General features: G+C 48.0%; 1 protein-coding gene across 1 annotated transcript in view; it reads right to left on the reverse strand.

The window, feature by feature from the left end:
- Positions 1–23,400, reverse strand: part of Trio (trio Rho guanine nucleotide exchange factor) — a 353,577-nt gene that overhangs the window by 223,102 nt on the left and 107,075 nt on the right. The window lies entirely within an intron of this gene.

The raw sequence follows: 23,400 nt of genomic DNA on the forward strand, positions 1-23,400 counted from the left end.
ACAGAAATGCTAGCACGGGACAGCTATGGCTGCAGCCCAAACCGTCAGGCGTTTGACAAGAGAAAGAAGAGAGGAGAGGGGCCTTCTTCATTCCCACAAGCTGGTGGCCCCAAGTCCGCCCTAGGACACAGCAAAACCACCAAAGAAGTGCCACCACCGACCACAGCCATGGACTCCACACGGCAGAGACAGTCCACTCGTCAGGCACAGTCCTCACGAAGCACACTCCCCAATGCCGACATCCCTGCAGAGAACTGTGTGTCCTGAGTCACTAATTCAAAGCAGTCTATTACTGAGGACGTCCCGGGCCACATCAAGTTCCCGAGGTCCATGACGGAGTGGACACCAGAGGTCACCCCACTGAAAGAGTATCACACTGATTTGAAAACAAAGTGCATACATTTAATCCCAACACTCGGGAGGCAGAGAAAGGAGGATCACCATGAGTTCAAAGCCACCCTGAGATTGCACAGTGAATTCCAGGTCAGCCTGGGCTAGAGAGAAACCCTACCTCAAAACACCAAAAATAAATAAATAAAATTAAAAATCTCAACTTCTATACCTTTTATGAGCCATATGCTCACTCCCATATAACCCTCTCTTCACTTCCTTAGAATTGTAATTGTGTGTGTGTGTGTGTGTGTGTGTGTGCATGCACTCAGTGATTTTCTTTATGGTTTCAAGAAAACACACACACACCCATCTTTCTCTAAAACAAAGCTGAACACTTGAATACCATTTTAAAACATGCCAGCTATGGGTTTAGCACACTGTTATCTGTCCCAATCACTTCTGCTAAGATGTTCATTGTTTGATGAGCCAGAGGCTCATCAACCTGTGGATAAACGTTAAGCCCATACCAAGTCTCTCTTGTTTCTTAAAGTGACGCACCTGATGGTGCCCAACAAGCAAACAGTTTATCTGTCTACCTCTTAATCATTCAACCTGCCAGAGGACAGGTCTGTTGTTACCTGCTATGCCTCATGAGCCTACATAGAGCTAGGCAGGATATTCAGTAACTGTGGGTGTATGTACAGAGATGAATAAATGAAAGCTGGAGAGGTCCTTAATGGTTAAGGCACTTGCCACCAAAGCCAAAGGACCCAAGGTTTGATTCCCCACGACCCACATAAAGCCAGATGCACAAGGTGGGGCACGCACCTGGGGTTCATTTGCAGTGGCTAGAAGCCCTGGCACACCCATTCTCTCTATATATCTATCTGACTCTTTCTCGCTCAAATAAACAAATCGTGTTTTTTAAAAGATGAATAAAGGAATGAAATGTACAAACAATCAACTTCTCTACCTCCTTGTCCCTGACACCATCAAACACTCCAATATTCCTTAGGACTTTCTACATTGTAAGATAGAGGCTCTGTGCAGCTGAGCCTGCAATCACAGTATGAATTGTACTTTTACTGTTTCTGTGTGTGGTGCATATGCAGATGCATTATGGTGCACCTGTGTACATATATGCATATGCATGTGCAAGTTGGCACATGGGTGTGCAGATGTGTGTGCATGCACAAGCATTTGGAGGCCAGAGGATGATTCATTCTCCGCCTTATTTCTTTGAGACGAGGTCTCTTACTGAGCCCAGAAATCACCAATTTGGCTAGATGGTAGCCAGCAAGCCCTGTCTTTGTCTCCCCAGTACTGATTAGAGGCATGTGCCATGATGCCCAGCATTTTACATGCGTGCCAGGAATATGACTCAGGTTCTCGTGACTGTACAGCAAGCATTTCACCCGTGCAGCCAACTTCCCCAGCCCCCTGTGGTTTAGACTTCTAAGCAAGGAAAAGTAACCTCTCTACCCACTGGAAAAATCTGTGAGCTGGGTCAGTGGTCTGGAGCCCTTGCCTGAGGCGGTGAACTACTGTGCTGAGAGGCTCACGCGCCAGGCACTTCCATGGGAAAAGGCTGGTGGGAAAGGTGCGCCCTCTCCCCCAATTACAAAACGCACATTGTGGAGATGTCGGCACACAGCACAAGAGAGCCTGGCCTGCTTTTACCTAAGTGGTGAGCAAATAATTCAGGTGAAGCTAATCAAATCACACTGACAATTTTTACTGTAAAACAGGTTAATTTTTTAAAACACCATCCACTGGCATTGTAAGGAGATAGTAGTAGATTTTAATAATTTAAAATTTTACATAATCCTCAATATAAATTAGTCAAAGGAGAGAAAGAAAGAGAGAGTAAGTGAAAAGTATTTTTTAAAAGCACTCCTTTGAGCCGGGTGTGGTGGCGCACACCTTTAATCCCAGCACTTGGGAGGCAGAGGTAGGAGGATCACCATGAGTTCTAGGTCAGCCTGGAACTACAGAGTGAGATCCCGGTCAGCCTGGGCTAGAGTAAGACCCTACCTTCGCCAGGCGTGGTGGCGCATGCCTTTAATCCCAGCATTTAGGGAGGCAGAGATAGGAGGATTGCTGAGAGTTCAAGGCCACCCTGAGACTACACAGTGAATTCCAGGTCAGCCTGGGCTAGAGTGAGACCCTACCTCCAAAAAAGAAAAGAAAAGAAAAAAGACCCTACCTTCAAATAATAAAGAAAATAACCCACTACTTTGGGGACTGGAGAGATGGTTCAGTAGTTAAGGCACTTGCCTGAAAAGCCTAGACTTTGGTTTGATTCACCAGAACCCATGTAAAGCCAGATGTACAACACGGCACATGTGTCTGGAGTTCATTTGCAATAATTAGAGGCCCTGGTAACCCATTCTCATTCTCTCATAAGTAAATAAAATATTTTTTAAAAAATCATTTATTTATTTGCAAGCACGGAGATAGAGAGAAGAGGGAGAGAATAGACAGACACACCAGGGCCTATAGCCACTGCAAATGAATTCCAGATGTATGCGCCCCTTCTGCATCTGGATTTCATGGGTCCTGGGGAAATGAACCTGGGTCCTTTGGCTTCACAAGCAAGCACATTAACCGCTAAGCCATCTCTCCAGCCCAAGTAAAATATTTTTTAGAAAAAATCACTACTTTGGTGCTATAGAGATGGCTCATTAAGGAGCTTCCCTGCAAATCCTAATGACCTGGATTCAATTCTCCAGTACCCACGTAAAGCCAGATGCACAAAGTGGTGCATGTGTCTGTGAGACTGGAGGCCCTAGTACGTCCATTCACAATCATATTCTCATTTTCTGTCTCTGCTTGTAAATATGTAAAAATTTTTTTTTAAAGGAAACACTACTTCTTAACAAGTTGATATTCTGGCCAAACTGAGCAGAACATGTGCCTTGTCACCTCAGAGAATATCCAGCCCACAGACAAACAGCTCCTCGCTCGTCCTTAGTATCTCGTCTGCCTCTCAGCTGTTCCATGTTCGTCTTTATTGAACAGGAAAATACCCGAGTGAAACACATTATGAAAACACAGGTTGTAGCAGAACGAAAACCGCTCCCAACGAGGCAGCGCTCTGAAGCAACAAAGCACTGTAACAGTAAGCGGGAAGCTGCTGAGAAACGCACGGACTGAACTTGACTCATTAGTTAATTGGCAAGTATACGCACTCCAGATCACAGAGGGTGAGGGATGTGCCCGCTGGTGCCTCGTGGCACCGCCCTCGCTCCACACGCAGCAAAGCTGACGTCACCCCTGGAGGCAGGCCCTCTCACTGCAGAGCCCGCAGGACTGTGCTCAGTGCCGGCAGGGAGCACGCTGACTAGCCTGCATCTTCTGCAGACAAACTGCAGTGAGGAAGTCAGATGGTAAATCACTGAGTAGAACTGCCACTCTGGCTTATGCATAAAAAAAATCATGACCTAATGAATCACATGCTTTTGGAACTTTATATAAATATGACCACAACCCACACTTCTAAAATGCATATTAAAATGAACCACAAACTTACAACAGGAATATGAACTCATTTGCAGACCACCACATAAGAATGTAAATTTTCATAGTGCACATTACAATTCTGAATTACAAACTTTTGTAATGGCCATCAGGTTGGTTAATTCATCCCTTCACATCATTTTTAAAGCTATAGCCTGTAACATGATATGTGTAAGGAAGGAGGAGGAGTCTTATTGAATCAAAAACATTAAGGCAATTTCAACTTAACACACCTGTGGCTACTCGCTGTGAGTTCGAGGCCACTCTGAGACTACATAGTGAATTCCAGGTCAGCCTGGACTAGAGCGACACCCTATCTTGTGGGGGGACCCTCTGGCTTTTAATGCCTTAGCCACAAAATATAAAAGACAAACTAAGATAAGCAAAAGGTTGTAACAGAAAGAAAGGCTTATAGACTATTGCATATGTCCTACTGTCAGCAAAACAATCTGCAGAATTCTAGTGTTTGTTGCTTTAATCAATTTAACTGTCGGGGTCCTAGAAATTAATTTAGAATCATAATAGACAAATGAAAAAGAATATTTCAGTAGTCAAGAAAGCAGCAGCCTTCTGAAGGAGGCCCACATGCACGCCTAAATGCGCCTTTATCTCCGCCCCCCAGACCAGCACAAAGGGTGCAGGGAAAACTGACTCCCCAGAATGCCTAAAGCGCTGTCTGTGTTTGCTCCTGCGAAGCCTGGCAGGAGGTGCTGTGGGGAAAGCAGGGCTGCGTCCTGGGTTCTGAGCCCAGCCTACACGCATGCATCCTGCTCACACGCGTGTGCACACATACGGTTCTGTGAAGCCGGCTGGTCCAAAGACATACTTTCCATAGAAGCCCCTGCGGCAGACACTGTTTGTATCAATGAACCAGTGATACACCTGATATGTGATCCTGTGCTACGCCACATGGCATCAGATCAGCCACAGCTAAAAGAAACCCTCTCCAACCACAACTATTTAGCGTCTCATTCATCTTAGTGCCCTGGCCCTCTATAACACAAAACATGTCTGCACGCACTTCTGAAAACAGAACTCACAACCGTATCCTGAGAAAAGCTTGGAAAATAAAGCTGCAATTCTATTCTTTCCTACAAATCTGTTTTAATCACATAAGCAATAGGGGAGCAAAGAGGCTTTTCCTGCAGAGAAGTAGCAGAAAGTGGAAATGGAAAGCGTTCACTGGTTACACACAGGAGAGTACAACGTGCAGCAGCCGGGGGAGGGGCTGCACTAAAATGCCATCCACAGGCGCTGAACTCCACCTGCTTAACACGTGAGTGGTCAGCTCTGCAGGACGGAATGAGCAGGTCAGGAGGCTGAGAGTAGCAGAGACTGCTCTAGAGCACAAGATGCACAGGTCAGGAGGCTGAGAATGGCCAGGCTGGGGGGGGGGGGGACCTGTTAGATGAAGAACTTGTACAAAGTCTGGAAGAAGTAATTTGGCAAGCTGGGGAAGAGGACGTGTCAGGCCAAGCAAACAGCGGCAGAAAAAACAAGCCTGGAGGGAAAGAACAAAGAGGTGTTGAGGATGGGAATGGCTACAGCCCGAACACTGGAGGAACGACTGAAGTATACTGTGCGCCTGCAGGCTAGCTGCATCCTCTGGAATGTCTCACCCCCACTACATGCTCCCAGGCAGCACCAGCAACATGGCCATCCACCTCGAAGCCAAAGCAACAGCCTGGGCTTCCCCCACCTTCTACCCTCCCTCACACTCCCCTTCTCTCTCTGGCCAGCGTCGCCCTCATGTGGCCGGTCTCGGTAATCTCCCAATCAACACTCAGGATTCCCTTTAATCCCGCCACTGCCACTCTCCTGGAATGACACTTCTAAAACCAATACGGCATCGTGTTACTCGCCCACACGCTTCTGTGGCGCGCTTCAGTGGTGTCTAGGTGCCTCTCAAAAACAAAGTCCCTCAGGATGTCATGGGGCACCTCTGCAGCGTCTCCGGAAGCCTCCCCAAGAATCCCACCTACCTGCCCCAACTTCCACAGATACCGTTAAGTCCCATTCCCTTCCCCCGCTCCCAGTACCCACCTCTTCCTCACCTTCCCTGAGGCCCCTGCTGCCAACTGACACCCCATTCTGCATTCGCACAGCACCCAAGCCCTTGTCACCTGAGGGGTGATTACCTATGCACTGCTCGGTGCTTCGCTGCAGGTTGGAGGGCACTGTGGCCCAGCGTGTGCAAAGGGAAGCTGGTGGAGTGAGAGCCAGCGCAGGCTCACTGCCTCCGGGCGGAGCCCAGTCGCAGGGCAAGCCACAGATCTGACTCCCCTCCGCTTGTCGCTGCCTCCCTGTCTGATATTTAGCAGCAGATACATGAAATCATGTTTACATATTTTCAACTTATATTTCAAAGTACAAAAGATTGCACTTTGTCATTTTTACAGAGTGATCAAAAAGTTATCGTCCACCCCACCACCACGAGCTCTCTGAGGGAAGAGCAGGCCAGGGGCGAGGGAGGCGTCACTGTTGACCAGCAGAGGGTGACGGACTTGCTGAGACCAGGAGGCCTGCTCCGTGCCCTGGCAGGGCTCTCACCCAAGGCAGGCGCCAGGGAAGGGTTCGGTCCTGAAGCTCTGCGGCGAGGCCAGGCGAGCCGCGCCAACCGCACACAGCTCTGAGTGTCGCTGCTTTTCATGTTGGTACCAGCAGCCCGGGAACAACCTGAGGCAGGGAGTCGTGGGACACTGACACTCGTCTGTCATCAGAACTGAACACAGCTAGGCCTCCCTGCGAGCCGCACGGCACACTGACCTCTCGGACTCCCAGCGTGGCCTTAGCCACAACCTCTTCGGTGTGACCGACCGAAGTCGGGGACAGCACGAGCAGACTGAGCCACTGCTTCCAGTTGGTCTCCAGATGACCTTGTGGAAATGAGCTGCTAAGACTTGACTTCCAGCTCTGAACCCAGATCTGGATGTTACATTTGGGTTATTCCAGCTTATGTGCACAACACCCCACACCCAGCCTGATCTATGACTGATCTTGGAGCCTGGGTTCTGAACAAGTTCTTCCTCCTGCCTAGTCAGACTTGGGGGGAGGGGGGCAGAAGGGTGGGTACAGATTCTATTCACTGCAGCCACAATCCAGCCCAAAGAACTTTCCATGGGGCTTCAGGCGCTGCTTAACCAAATGTCCAGCAATCTCTCATACCTTCAAGACACTGCAAATTAGTGCTCCATCCATGGGGAATATAAATCAAGACTAAGAGTCTTAATAGGCAATCAATTAATTTGATTGGCCAGTAGTTACATCTAAATTAAAGCCCAGTACTTAGAAGCATTGCACTGCATGTATAGAAAACACCAAGGTTTTCCCTGTTCAGCAAAATTAAGATGCTGTGGATCTATGACCACTTTAAAAGAACTTCACTTAATTCAATACCTAATATACCATATATTATAAATACCACAAGTAAGAAAATCTTGAACTGAACGATTAAAAACTATTTCCACTTCTGAAATCATGCATTTAATGCCAACATGAAACCACTAGAAAGATACAAGTTATTCCACCAGCTAGTCCCCTGAAGCTTCGAGCTATATTTTGGTTCCTTTGGCATTCATATTCACACCCAACACTGTGTAAAACCCTGAGATCCCCACACAATACCACATTCCTGATTTTAAGAAGCTTATAATCTGAAACAAAATAACACACACAAACAATTGCCTTAGCTATGTGCAGTAGCCAAGCAAACTCGGTAGACAAATAAATGCCTTGCAAATGCATGTCACTATTATTTATACAAGGTTCAGATACTGTGATTAACCAGACAAATCCAATTAAAAGCATTGCTTCTGTCATTGAAGTATCAATCCCTGGCACTAAAAGTGATTCTTGAATATAAAATGGGTGTTACTGACCATTCTGAAACAGCTGGAAGCCCTTGCTGTAAGGACTGAAAACATACAATGAATAATAGTATAAATATCATGGTCAAAGATCTGTGTTTAAATCATCAGAAACTGACACAGAGCTGCTACGCATAAGTTACCTCAGTGAACTTGCTTTACCTTGCCAATCCTAGCCTGTTTTCTTAATAGGATATGTGCATCTTAGGCTGCCAGGGACTAATCAGAACTAACCAAGTTCTGTCCTGCAGCTGTTTCCTGCCCATGAGGCCAGAGAATGGGAAGAATATAAGAAAACTAGTCAGAGCCAGGCATGGTGGCACATGCCTTTAACCCCAGCACTTGGGACAGAGGTAGGAGGATCACCATGAGTTCAAGGCCACCCTGAGAGTACATAGTGAGTTCCAGGTCAGCCTGGGCTAGAGTGAGGCCCTACCTTGGGGGGGGGGGAAGGAGAGAAAACTAGTGGAGGGGATTCTGCTACCCTTAGTAACAGCAACTCAAGAAAAGAACAATGGGTGGTTTGTAACTTGCTTGTTTCCAGGCTGAATTTTGAACATAATTTATACTTAAGTTTGAACTTTTCTCCCACATTCTTCCAAATTGGTAGAACAAGATCGGACTACTTAGGTTATTAACCCTGCAGCCATGCACAGGCGGTTAGGTTTCCTGTTCAACGAGGAGACATCTTCGCTCACAGGTGATGTGCTCGTCTGACTGTCTCAAGATCGTGCCAGTTAGACCAATGTAGACTCGCTACCTCTGCAAGGTCTGGTGTCCCACTCCACCCCACTTGCAAGCAAGAAACAAATCCAGCAAGCAGGTCTGAGTTATAGGTCTTCCTATTTAGTTTCTAATGGGGAATTTAAGAAAACTACAAAGAAGGTTGAGAGAGGCACCTAGTATTAAGAGGGAGACAGAGAAATTCAGGCAACAGAGGTGGCTTAGTGGTTAAGGCTCTTGCCTACAAAGACTAAGGACCCAGGTTCGATTCCCCAGGACCCCATATAAGCCAGATGCACAAGGCAGGGCATGTGTCTGGAGTTTGTCTGCATGGCTGGAGGCCCTGGTGCACCCATTCTCATTCTCTGTCTGTCTTCTATCTCTCTGCTTACAAAGAAAAGAATAATATTCCCAAAGATGCTTTAAAGTGAAATTTAGTGTGGGGGCTTGATCCAGGTGTCCCCCATATACTTAGGTTCTGAAGCTAGGTGTCCAGCTCATGGAGCTTTGGGAATTAACACCTTCTGGAGGCAGTGTATTGTGGGGGGGGGTGGCTTATGGGTGTGATAGACAGCGTCCCCTTGCCAGTGTCTGGCACACTCTCCTGTTGCTATAGTCCACCGTATGTTGGCCAGGGGGTAATTAATGTCCACCCCATGCTCATGCCATTGTTTCCCCCTGCCATCATGGAGCTTCCCCTCAAGTCTATAAGCCAAAATTACCCCTTTTTTCCAAAAGCTACTCTTGGTTGGGTGATTTCTGCCAGCAATGCAAACCTAACTGCAACAGTAAAGTGGTACCGAGGAGAAGAATTGCTGCTAGACACCTGACTGTGTGGCTTTGTCCTTTTAGAGCTGATTTTTAAGAGGAATATGGAAGGATTTGAAACCCTGGCCTAAGAGATGCCTTGCAGTGCTGTAAGTACAGCTTGATGGACTATTCTGGTCAGAGTTGAAAGACCTGAATGCAGTAAGAACTATGGACTGTGAGGTTTGACTTATGAGGGTGAGAAAGAGCTTTGCTTGGACTGGGCTAGAAGCAGTTTGAGAGGTTTGCTCTTATGGCTGTGTCCTGAGGAGTTGTGCAGGATTGCATTGCGTAGAAGTGAACTGCTGTGAGCGGAGGGATATGGCACACACAAAAATAAAAAATCTTTGGGCCTAAACTGCTGCTTATTCAGCTGCAATTGAGAGAGTACAACCTTTGAGATAGGGCCTGCTGACCTGCACTGGGGCAACAGGAGGAATGGAGACTCTTTTCAAGGGGCCTGAGTGCTCAAGGAGTGTCCTGTTTTTCAAAGTCTGCTTCATTCCCCCCTGGATTAACAAACTGTCACCCTACCTGGTATTGTAGAGTGTAAGGAATGCAGGAAAAAGAAGGTCACTGAGTTTGTAACCAGGTCTTGTGTTTTGGAAATGGCCATGGCAGTGTAAAGCAGGTTTGCTGGGTGCCTGCATGAAGACCACATGGAGTGGTGAGGATGAACCGTGGATTGCAGTGGAAACCCAATGGAGACCACCAGATGGCTGCCAAGGAGGCTGCTGGCCCCCAGATGAAGTTTTCCAGGACTGTGAATAGCCTAGCTGGAGGGTGGAATTGGGATACCAGAGACTTGTTCCTGGTTAGAATTATCAGACTTGGAGATTTGTCATTAACTAGAGTTGTTGGACTTGAAGCTACAGAGTTTGATGTTTTCCCTGGTTGTTTCAAATCTTGTATTGGTTGAATGTTTCTTTGCTATGACCAATGCCATCTTTTGCAGTGTGAATGTTTACTCTGTACCATTATGGGGTCTTGGGGGGATTTTTTGGTATTATGGCTCAGTTAAAAGATTTTGGACTATGGGGATGTATGAATATCATTGGAATTGATAAAAATTATGGGGGCCTTTAAAGTTGGACTCAATGTAATATATTTTTACATCATATATGGATATCAGTTTATGGGGCTGGGGCGGAATGTGGTGGTTTGATTCAGGTGTCCCCCATAAACTTAGGTGTTCTGAATGCTAGGTTCCCAGCTGATGGAGATTTGGGGATTAGGACCTCCTGGAGGAAGTGTATGTTGGGGGTGGTTTATGGGTGTTATAACCAGTTTCCCTCTTGCCAGTGTTTGGCACAGGCTCCTTTTGCTATTGTCCACCTTATGTGAGCCAGGGGGTGATGTCCACCCTCTGCTCATGCCATCGCTTTTCCCTCCTAACGTGGAGCTTCTCCTAGAGCCTGAAAGCCAAAATAAACCTCTTTTTCCCACAAGCTGCTCATGGTTGGGTGATTTCTACCAGCAATGTGAACCTGACTGCAACATTTAGGTTTTGTTTGTTTGTTGTTGTTTTTTAATAAAAGGCGGAGGGGATTCATTTTCATTCCCTACCATCTTCTGTACATCTCCTACCTCTAATTCTTTTCCACATACATATAAAAGCAGGACGTTTTATCAAATTTGAGGTAAAACCTGGAGCGGAGCGTAAGGCCAGGGTGCAGCTGCTCTGAGCTCAGAGGCGCTGCAATTGGAAGTATGTCACCTGGAAGCAACAGTGGCAGGCACGCGACAGGTAGGGTTACATGTGCAGCCCAGGACCCACTTCGAAACAAGCTGTCTGGTGCAGCTGAATCTCCGGTGAGGAACCACCTTCCCTCCCTCACATACAAAATGTGGACGAGCCCCATCTGTCTCCCAGGACGGACCGCCAGTGCCAAGGCTGCAGCCGCCAGAAAGACAGGGAGGTAAGGGATCTGACAGAAAGACAGGGAGGTGAGGGATTTGACAGAAAGACAGGGAGGTGAGGGATTTGACAGGAAGACAGGGAGGTGAGGGATTTGAGAGGGACGGTACCCTCATGCCGGAGTGTGGTGCGAGTCAGCTCAGAGTCAAGAATTCCAGCACATCGAACAGACTCTGCCCTGAAGATGGCCTACGTGAAGGCAATACTCCCTTTCCGTAAAGACATTCACCCAGCAGTGAACAAAGCAAGCTTGAGACCTGCGAGAATGAGGCCCTGCAGCGTGGCCTCGCGCCCTCGCCAGCTGAGAACAGACAGTCCTCTGGGGAATCTCCCAAGCAAGACAGGAAGCTTTGTTTGCAGGGAAATGCATGCCTTCAGCCAACCTGTACAACTCCTGTGACCAGGGTTTACCTTATCAAGAACACCCAGGACCACATTTACAAAAAAGAAAACAGTTCCTGAGCAAACCGCCCAGCTACAACCACAGAAGCCACCAAAATCATATATGAACAGCTGCTGTTGGGCTTCCTGAGTGTGGCTTTTGAGAAGGCCACATCCACCTCTGGTGTGCATGCTCCACCTCTATGCCTCCCCCTCCATTAAAATCACTTTTTATAAAAAAAATTTTTTGTTTATTTTTATTTCTTTATTTGACAGAGAGAAAGAGGCAGACAGAGAGAATGGGCGCACCAGGGCTTCCAGCCACTGCAAACGAACTCCAGACGCGTGCGCCCCCTTGTGCATCTGGCTAACATGGGTCCTGGGGAATTGAGCCTCGAGCCAGTGTCCTTAGGCTTCACAGGCAAGCGCTTAACCGCTAAGCCATCTCTCCAGTCATAAACGTGAGCTTGGCCTATATCAACTCATCCTGAAGTTCTTTTCTGCAGTCAAGATCTTGACTTCACTGGGTACAGGTGAAAAGAACTTGAACTTGCTCCAGGTGGCAGTGTGGAGCACATCTTGAGGCCTCGGTGCCTGGGACAAGACCACACACTGTCTGTCGCCTTCATCAACATCTGAGGAGGCGGGTTGCCTATGCCACCAGCACTGCTGGAAGCAGCTAGACTGTTCTGTAAGGATAGAAGTCTTTCCTAGGAAGAATAAAACAGGATTGAGATATACAATTACTGCTGGACACCCCCCAAAAAAGGCACAGTCATGATACATTAACCTTGGCAAGTTCTTCCTGACCATAAGTAATCTAACCAACTTTAAGGCAATTCAGAAGTCAGACCACCCTGGCAGACCTCAAGAACTCCTTTGCAGCATCGTCCCACCTGCACCAGGGCGTTCACAGGCCCCGGCCTCTTCCCGTGGCCAGGAGCACACCAGGATATAAAGAGAAATGCAAACACATGAAGCCCAAAACCTCCTCAAGAGGGCAAATATTAATCACCTCAAAATCTCCCACTTCTGCCACCTTTTCTCAGCAGCCTGTGCGATAGTGTTGGGAGCTCCTCCTCTCCCTCCTGGGAGACAGAGGAGGGAAAAGCTGGCAGGAGATATGACTGCCACTGTTTAGCAGTTGGCACCTTGATCTTGCCAGTGACCACTGGCTCTGGGAGTGGGGACACCAGGATGAGTGAGAGGTCAGAAGACACCTTTCTCCCAGGGCGCTCCTCCTGTATCTCTTCCACCTCTGGGACACCATAACCAGAAGGCACAGGCAGACTCTAGCCCTGTACCTACCACGTCCAGCGCGCTGTGGCTACCCGAGCCGACACTACAGGGAAGACCAGGTACACAAGGCGGCCCTCGGTACAGTCACGTCCCACTCTGAAGACAAGACTCAATCATAAAGTGACGAGAAACCATGTAAGATTTTCTTGTGAACGTCAGACGAGGTGGTTTTGTGGAAGCTCAGTGCATGACATCAGTCACCTCTGTAACCAAAACACTGCCCTTCTCCCAGACCTCCAAATGAAAAAGCGAGGCTTTGCTGTTAAAGTGAGTAATGTCTAAGAGCCCCAATGCCTCAAACATTTAATCACCTACTTATGACAGAATCAAATGGTTTTAAAGTTAATTCTTCTATTTTCTTTAATCACTGAAAGGAAAGCTGAAACAAAATGGGCTTTGGGCTTCCAACAGAAACCCTGCCTGGCCTACACGAGGGGACACAGGTCTGTACACGCATGTAGTACTTAGACCATCTGAAGCCACTGTCTTGTTTAAAAGCTAGAACACTGCCCATACAAAGAGGCCACCTCCAACCGCCCTCTACCCCACCCCACCCCCTGGCTGCGGCTGGAACGCCTGTTCCCCTGCTTTGAAGTTTTACTCCAGGTGCCTGCCTGTGAGCTTCTATGTGTGGCCACACTGTGTGCGTGCACCGAAGCTGGCCAGTGCTTGGAGAAGTCATGTGCAGGCATGTACGCTGAGCTTTGGCAGGGTCATTTCACTGAGGCGTGGTGTCCCTTCTATGACTGAGGATTACCGCCGTAATCCTTTTGTGGGCGTTGTAACTGCCCCCCAAGCTTGCTTGTCATTTAAACGTCACTGCCATCAACAGCCATGTCTGTATTTGGGAGTCTCTGAGCCTAGGGGACAAAGCTAATGGTGAAGGCAAAAGAGCGGGGTCACAATTTTTGCAGCTCTTCAAGTTCATGACCATTGACCACTGCCTCTCAGATGAGCCTGTGTCATTTTAAATGACACAACCTTGCACTACAACCTTTACCCACAATAACTTATAGGGGAAAAAAAAAAAAAACAGAACAAGCAAATGAGTGGACAAGAGATTAATTTGCAATCAACTCTGTGTCCCAAGCTCTAAACAAAATACAAAAATAGGTCTTTGTATTTCATTACACAAGTCTGAGGCTAAAAGAACAGGATACCCCAGATGTTTCCCTTTCTATTTCTAACTTAACTGAACCCCCCAATAGTTCCTCCCACTTAAGAGTCCATAGGAGTTAAGTGCCAAAAAGGAACTCTTGGGAAAAGGAACCTGTACAAACTCAGTCCTGACCCCCAAAGGGCACGCTCTAACTCCATTGGTCAGCCTGCTGTTTCCCAAGTTCAGGAACAGATTTTCCTAAGATGCAGCAGGACAGGTTGATGTTAGATTGCCAGAGAGCTTATGAAGACCTACTTAATGGACGATAACCAACCTACGCTACTGGTGAGGGCCGGAGCAGAGACAGGTGACCGAGTTAAAGCCGCCGGCCTTCTCCAGCGAGCCCCCCCCAATTCCCCCACTACAAACATCGGTCCTCCTTCCCTCCTTTCCCAGGAATGACCCCCACACATCACCATGACCCAGCTATCCTCCTCACAAGGCTTCAAGACCCTGATGTACTCCTAAATTGTTTTGAGGATCCCGAAGTGTTCTGATGGTGAGCATCTATGATATTCTGTTCTGCCCATATAATAACTACATATCTTATGTAATGTTGGCCGTATTAGAAAAATGAACCTAAGTTTAAAAGAATGATTTCTTCAAATACATTACATCTTAACATAAATTTTTTTATTAAAAATATGTATATCCCCAGCTGGGCGTGGTGGCGCATGCCTTTAATCCCAGCACTTGGGAGGCAGAGGTAGGAGGATTGCCGTGAGTTCAAGCCCACCCTGAGACTACATAGTGAATCCCAGGTCAGCCTGGGCTAGAGTGAGACCCTACCTTGAAAAACCAAAAAAAAAAAAAAAAAAAAAAAAAATGTATATCACCTCCCCACCTCAAAATTCAGAAAGTAGGCTGGCTGAGTTTACTGTTTGAGAGTCTTTTAAACAGAAAACATCTAAATTCTCCTGTGTGCTACCTTTAATTTGCTATGGCACTACATCACATAGCTTCTACAAGATTTCAACATTTTAAAAAACCACCTGAGTTCATTTTTCTGCTATAAAAGGAGCTATGACTCTGATTATTTGAAAATATTTTAGGGGTACAGTGGTCCCTAGGCCCACACTTTGAGAAATGCTGCTCTAAGTCAATTGTCTTCACACACTCTTGATCAAGAACACCACCATTAGGCTGGAGAGATGGTTTAGCAGTTAAAACGCTTGCCTGAGAAGCCTAAGGATCCATGTTCAACTCCAGATCCTATGTAAGCCAGACACACAAGCACCAAGGTGGTACGTGCACACAAGGTGGTACGTGCACACAAGGTGGTACGTGCACACAAAGTGGTACACATTATCAGAGTTCGACTGCAGTGGCTGGAGGCCCTGGCACGCCAATTTCTCTCTCTCTCTCTCTCTCTCTCTCTCTCTCTCTCTCTCTCTCACACACACACACACACACACACACACACAAATGCACAAAAAAACCGGGTGTGGTGGCACATCCCTTTAATCCCAGCACTCGGAAGACAGAGGTAGGAGGATCTCCGTGAGTTCAAGGCCACCCTGAGACTACCTAGTGACTTCCAGGTCAGCCTGGGCTAGAGTGAGACCCTACCTCAAAAAAAAAAAAAAAAAAAGCAGCAAAAGAAAACCATCATTGAAGAATTTTCTGACATACCCCTCGATCCAAGTTCCACAGGGAGTAAGCCACCAGGCCAGTATTTGAGTATTTTCCACGGGTGGACAAAGGATCTAGCTCGGGTTCTCATGCCTGCAGGGCAAGTACTTCTTAAACACAGTAACTTCTCAGCCCCTTACACTTCTTTCTTGGATGTGTGTCTGGTGTTGTGTGCATGTATGTTTAGGTGTGTGAGCAGAGACAAATGTGTTATGACATGCACACTTGAGGCAGTCACTTGCTCACTGTTAACCATTACGTTGAGCAGGCTAGCTAGCCCATGTGCTTCCAGGCAATCCCCCGGTCTCTGCCTCCCTTCTCAGCACAGATGGGCTGGGACTGCAGATGCAAGTACTACAGCTTGGGTCTTGTGTGGGCTCTGAGGACTTGAACTAAGGACCTTATGCCGTGTAACAAACACTACTGATTAAGCCATCTCCCCACCCGATTTCTCATTTTATAGGAGTTATGCTTGGTCACTTTGTGCACAGTGGACTACTAATCAAAATTAGTCCTTGTCCAACTTATCAGAAAGGTCCCTGGAAACCCAGGGTCAAAGCTCCAGAGCACAGAGTTGCCTTGGCGTCATTATTTGAAGCTTTGAAGACCAGAAGCCCTACACACCCAGGGGCTCAACAATTGGCAAGGAAATCAACTAATCCTCTTGAGGAGAAGACAGGCCCCAACTTGATGTTTTCTTAAGATAGTAATAACCAGGGTCACATTCCAAGTCTCCCCTCAGACCCTCCCCATCTCCTGTGTGGGCTCTTTTCTGCTCGGCCAGGACGTGAGGAAAGCACCTCGTGTCTACTGGCAGCACGCCCTCCTCTGCTGGCCATGTGCGTTGGAGGGACTGAGGAGGTCACGGAGAAAATGCCTGCAAAGCGTGCCCTGGAGATGCCGTTGTCAGGTGGCTGTGGGCCATGGGGTGCAGGATGCAGTGCCGGCAGCGATGGCACTGGGGTGCGCACCGCTAGGCACAGCACTGCTGCCCTCCGCTGCTGACGGCCTGGTCAGCGACTTCAAGTCGCATCCCAGCAAAGCAGAAGAAAGGAGGGGAGGACCTGCCGACCTCCCAGCATGCCACTCTTCTAATAAACAGGGATGCCGTTGCTAAGGGCAACTAAGCATCCCGCCCCAGTGTTAATCTGTGAGCGTGCACGGAGGTTCCATGGCTTTGTACAGGAAGCCACACTTGTCATTTTTCTGTCCAGAGAAGTCACCACTGCAGCCCTCCATCAAGTCAGCTGCCCTCGCTAACACGCATGTGCCTCAGGTAAAGAACAGTGCTGGCAATGGAAAGCAGTTTCATTAGACACCGACACAAGAAGCCAGCACGGCACTGGCTGACGGCGGTGTCCCCTTGAAGGAGCGACAGTGACGGCATGCTGGCCACGTGGCCAGCAGCTGAAGGGATTACATCACCTCCTTTGTGCAAAGATGGAATGCAGGAGGAGCAACCGCTCTGGGTCTCAGCTCCACACAGAGCTGCGCTAGAGAGCGAGCTGCAATTTCTGCTGCTGTAAAGTCGTCCTTATTTTGCCTTTGTGTCAAGAATAAAACATGCCCCCAAAGACAACAACACAATCAAGCAGTTTGGATTTCTGTAACAGTTCACAGTCATCATTTTCCTCTGCCTTCTCAAGTGGTTTATTCACCTATAGTTGTTCGAACTGGGGAGGGAGGCAATAACAGGTCTTTTTAGGAACACGGTAAGGAAAGGAGAACATTCCAGAATGCAGCTCTCCATTCTGTGGGAAGTGATTTATTCCCCGTGCCTGTGTTCTCGCCTACCACAAACTGAAGTGCCAGTGTCAGGGAGCTGGCTGGGTATGCTCCTGGGCAGGGTGTGCTCTCGGCATTTCTAATGTCCTCATTAAAAGGGCAGGGCAGGAGCCAGCTCACAGTGATGCTACCACCAAGAAGCCTGCTCACAAAACGTGTCTGTGCCACACAAACAAACTCACCTGCCCTTTGCAGTCATTCAGAACCTCACTGTCCAGCCTCAGTAACATGGTATTTGTGCCCAGAGTTCTGTCCTGTTGCCTGACCTCAACAACTGCAAATGAAACTGACAAAGGAGTAAAGCCTGAACCACATGGGCACATTCACTCTCCACTGGGGATTCTCTCCAGCACAGCCTAGAAGGTGCAGTGATCTTTCGAGCTAAAGTCATGATGTCAGCCTCACCCCTCCCTGCTCTAGTCCCTCAGAACACTGGTACTGGGCTAGAGTGCTGGGTGGTCAGCAAATATGCAAGTCTACTCAGCAATGGGCTTCCTTAACAACTTCCTCTCACCCTGGATCTCAGGGTGGCCCTAGAACCCAGAAATCGAAAAACCAGAAGTAATCTGCAACCTTTCCATTTCTGGGTCTGCTTTAGCGGCCTGCCCAAAGCTGCAGTGTCTAGAAGTCACGTGCAGCCAGCCAAGGCCAACTGTGCCCAGCCTGTCTGCCCAAGCCTGTGAGCCCTCAGGGTAGGGACTGGGTTCCACTCACTTGCCCGCCCGTGCAGGGCCCACAGGACTTCGGGAGGACACTCAGTCATATGAGAAAGAGTATCACCTCTGCGAAGGCAGCAGGCTTGGAACCAAACCCTAGCGGTACCACCTGCAAGTCCATAAAGTCCTTACAGCTTCGGGGCACTGTCCCTCTGATGGGGTTGAGTTTGTGAGAGGCTTGCTCTGAGCACTAGAGCAAGAGTCTGCGCTGTGCCGCACTGAGCTCAGAGCCTGGCACCCCATGCCATAGCAGCGCCAGCACCTGTCAGCTCTGCTGATGACCATCTGTCCACAGCAGAGCCCAGGGCAGTTCCTGGAGATAGCAGGACAGGTGAGAGGCCATGCTGCACAGCACTGGAAAACGGGAGCTCGTGTTCCAGCACGGACACAGGCATCCTGTCCTGTCCTCCTCACCCACAGCACTGGCTACAAGGATAATGCCAGAGGCCCGCGGGTACTTACTTAATCTGCACATCCACCACAGAATTAGCTGTTCAAGCAATGTATGGCCTGGATCAATTTATCTTCCTTCCCTAATCTAGTCAATGTCACTTCGAAGGGGCAGATGACACAAAACACACTCGCCACACTTCTCAACAAGAACAGCGACTATCCTGACCTAAGAGTTCAGAACTCTGATGCCAGTGACCTAATGCCTAAGTGTGACATTAATTAATCCTAATTAAGAAGAAAATGTAAAATGGAGGAAAGCTACAAGTGTAAGTATATAATTCCTTTATAATTGACTTTTGATAATTTAACTTGGTGTAGTGCCAATTTCTAATGCTTTTGAATTTTCTCAGTTCAAAATGAAGTGCATTATAAAGTAACATTTCCCAAACTCACAAGCCAGAGCAAAGGAAGGAGATGAAAGCAAACAGCCCATCTTTTAAACAACACATCTACGCTTAGAATCTAATGTGTAAACTTGGTCAAAACAGCAGGATGCATTTTAATTTAGGGAACAAAAGTGTTCACATTACATATATAGATCAAATATGTGTCTTATCTACCATAAAAAATGGATAAATTGTCCAGAACAAGAAATTCGAATGATCAAGATTTTCTTCAATATAATTTTTATTCCCAAGCTACCATCTAAGAATGAATTTCTCATAAGAACTTGAACATGCTACCATAATAGGATTTCAGAAGTTAACAAAGTTTTATTGACAATTGTATTTTACGGCCTTTTGGCATAATGCATCCCCAGTGTCACTCTACAATCAGACTGCCGTTCTCTGTGACTGAGCCATGCTCAGGACATGAAAACAGCAGTAGCATCCAGATCCCAACCGGGGCTCTAGAGGGACATTTCCGGGCCTTGAACTGGGCTCAAAACCCAAGGTCAAAGACAGTGGGGAAAGAAAGCACACATCCTATGTTCAGGTGCCAGGCACATCTCAGTCACTGGCAGGCAACCCAAGGGAGCCAACCTGAAGCCAGCCTGGCTTAGTGGGCACAAGTATGAGGAAGAGAGAGGGCGGAAGTGGTGGCAGCGGCTGATCCCGTGCTGCTGGTGTGGGTGGAGGACACAGGACAGCTGACCTGACATGACCAGGGGCCTTGGCACATAGGGCAAGGGGCTCCTCCAGAGTGGCTCTGCAGGGAAGTAGTAACAGTTACGAGTTCCAGAAGTAAATGTGCCTAGGACTATTCCAGAAGGTGGGGAAGGGTGTCACTGAATAACCCAGGAGGCAGACGCAGAGACAGAAAGAAATAAAGCACAAGAGAATGGCAGAGCACAAAAGCTGCCCCAGAAAAGGACGGGAGGGAAGAGGAGGACAGAGCAGAGCCCCTGTCACATCAGCCAGGCCAAGACCAGGAACAGAGAGGCAGGCCTGAGCTGGCACCAAAGTTGGCTTTCCATGAGGAGTAAGAGGAGCAGTTCTGGCTGAGACTGATTTGCACTCTTAATTCCTAGAGTATGACTTCTGTACCACCAAGGAGAGAGCTGACAGAAGAGAAGGGACCTGAGAAGTCACAACTGCAGAGACACGTGGGAACAGGAAGTCCGTTCCCGGCTGGACTTTTACATGGCAATTGAAAAGCAAGGGTCTTGGGGCTTTGGAGACAGGCTTGCTGTACTAGAGTAACAAGGTATGCTCCAGGAGCACACCACCCCAGCCACAAGTGACAGAGAAGCTAAGAACGACCCCCACCGCCCCGGTCCCTTTCATGTCCAGCAAAATCAAGTTGTAAAGCTAAAAGAAATGGGGGAGGAGAAGGGTACTGCAGGTGTGTTTTAAAGGGACACCCTGTTCGTGTGGAACTTTCACCTTTGGGTTTAAAGTGTCCCAGAAGATACAATGGAGCGGGTTTGCTGCTGTTTGCTCATGATGTGCCTGCCTCGCTGTCATTAGCTAAAAGCGACTTTCACAGTCAGTAGATACTATAGCCCAAGGTAGCGTCCATCTCATAGTGCTTGGAATGTATGCCAAGCATCCACCAGCACAGACTCGGAGTAGGTGTCTACTTTCAGGACCTGCACCAGAAGAGAAAGTGTCTTCAGGAAGGTCAGCTTTGATCAGCATTATGTCACCAGTTACCCTGCACCTGAAGTACGAAGCCTGCGTGCCCTGCGTACGTGTCACTCCCATCCTTGCCAGTGACATGGGGGGCAGAGCCTCACTGAGTGTCTCGGAGTATAGCGGTGCGAGGATGGCCACGTCCTGCACATAGAAGACCTCAGAGTGAGGATGACCAAATCCTGCACGTAGCAGATCTCAGAGTGAGGATGACCATGTCCTGCACATAGAGGATCTCAGAGTGAGGATGACCACATCCTGCACGTAGCAGATCTCAGAGTGAGGATGACCATGTCCTGCACATAGAGGATCTCAGAGTGAGGATGACCACATCCTGCACGTAGCAGATCTCAGAGTGAGGATGACCATGTCCTGCACATAGAGGATCTCAGAGTGAGGAGACCACATCCTGCACGTAGCAGATCTCAAGAGTGAGGATGACCATGTCCTGCACATAGAGGATCTCAGAGTGAGGATGACCACATCCTGCACATAGATCTCAGTGTGAGGATGACCACGTCCTGCACAGAGAAGATCTCAGTGTGAGGATGACCACATCCTGCACAGAGAAGATCTCAGTGTGAGGATGACCACATCCTGCACGTAGCAGATCTCAAGAGTGAGGATGACCATGTCCTGCACATAGAGGATCTCAGAGTGAGGATGACCACATCCTGCACATAGAAGATCTCAGTGTGAGGATGACCACATCCTGCACAGAGAAGATCTCAGTGTGAGGATGACCACATCCTGCACAGAGAAGATCTCAGTGTGAGGATGACCACATCCTGCACATAGAAGATCTCAGTGTGAGGATGACCATGTCCTGCACGTAGAAGATCGCAGTGTGAGGATGACCACGTCCTGCACATAGATGGTCTCAGTGTGAGGATGACCACGTCCTGCACGTAGAAGGTCTCAGTATGAGGATGACCACGTCCTGCACATAGAATATCTCAGTGTGAGGATGACCACGTCCTGCACACAGAAGATCTCAGTGTGAGGATGACCATGTCCTACACACAGAAGATCTCAGTGTGAAGATGACCATGTCCTGTACATAGACGGTCTCAGTGTGACGATGACCACGTCCTGCATGTAGAAGATCCCAGTGTGAGGATGACCATGTCCCACACACAGAAGGTCTCAGTGTGAGGATGACCACGTCCTGCACATAGAAGATCCCAGTGTGAGGATGACCACGTCCTGCATATAGATGGTCTCAATGTGAGGATGACCACGTCCTGCACATAGACGGTCTCAGTGTGAGGATGACCACATCCTGCACATAGAAGGTCTCAGTGCAAGGCAGCTCCTGTTCATTACAGAATTGTCCCCAGCTTGGTCTGACATCTTCTGTCACTTAGCAATGACAAGCAGAGCTCTTAAAATAAGATTTTGTTAGCTGCTGCATCAAAAATAACGACTCGGGCTGGAGAGATGGCTTAGTTGTTAGGTGCTTGCCTGTAAAGCCAAAGGACCCCGGTTCAAGGCTCAATTCCCCAGGACTCATGTAAGACAGATGCACAAGGGGGCGCACACGTCTGGAGTTTGTTTGCAGTGGCTGGAGGCCCCCCGCACATTCATTCTCTCCCTTCCCCCCCCCTCAAATAAATAAATGAACAAAAAAAATTCTTAAAAAAATAATAATATGACTCTTAATGCACACAGGGTAAGGAGGGGGAATGGCAATCACTCCTCTGAATAAGAAACTGGCAGTGGGATGGGATACCTTCCAGTGAGCTGTTGGCCAGGGAGGTCCCTGATGCCCCCAAAACATTATAGGCCATTGCCAAGGCCCTTGGTTTCCCACCAGGAACAGATGGTAAGACCCTATTGCTGAAGACTCCACATACTTGGGCTGCAAGGCCACTGAGAAATCCTGCTGGAACTGAGCTGAGAACCTCCTCCATGAAGACCAGCTGACAGAAAGCTGGAAGAAGCCATTCTGCATGCCGTTCAATGGGAGAAAGAGAAATCACCAGTGAAGATACTCAACAGTGGACACTGCAAGCCTTATATTTGGCCAGCCAGGCCAAATGAGCCAATGAGTACAATAGTGCTACACGTCTGTCATGGTGGAAACCAACTGCTCTCTAATTGAACTGGAGACCCGCTCCATGGGTGGGAATACATCCCTGATACTGAAAACTTAAAATAGGGGTAGTCATGAGCCCTAGGGGTGTAAAGTCTGCTGCTGTCTGGCTAAATGTATATACTATGCTTACCAAACTGCCCAGTAAGCACTTTTGCTTTTGGTAGAGAATCATCTCTTTGCAGATGACAGTGACCTTCGGATGACTCAGAGGGCATCATGGTGCTGAAAAGAAGTGACAGGAGTGCTCAGCACTGCAATATCTCTATCACACCTTCCAAAGCTCAGGTTCCATTGCAGAAGTGGTGGCAGAAAGAATGTAAGAGCCAAAGGAAGGGTAGGACTCCTTACAACGTGCTCCTCCAGACACAAAATGGCCTGGATATCCACGACCTCACAGTGCCTGACACTACCTACACCAGACCATGATAGGAGGAAAAGAGCATGACTTCAAAATAAAAGAGAGACTGATTGAGATGGGGAGGGGATATGATGAAGAGTGGAGTTTCAAAGGGGAAAGTGGGGGGAGGGGATTACCATGGGGTATTTTTTATAATCATGGAAGTTGTTAATAAAAAATATTTGAAAAGAAAAAAAAGAAAATATCAAATGTAGAATTCCAGAAATAAACAACTCATG

Source organism: Jaculus jaculus, chromosome 13 (assembly GCF_020740685.1).
Source record: "Jaculus jaculus isolate mJacJac1 chromosome 13, mJacJac1.mat.Y.cur, whole genome shotgun sequence".
Classification (NCBI taxonomy): domain Eukaryota; kingdom Metazoa; phylum Chordata; class Mammalia; order Rodentia; family Dipodidae; genus Jaculus; species Jaculus jaculus.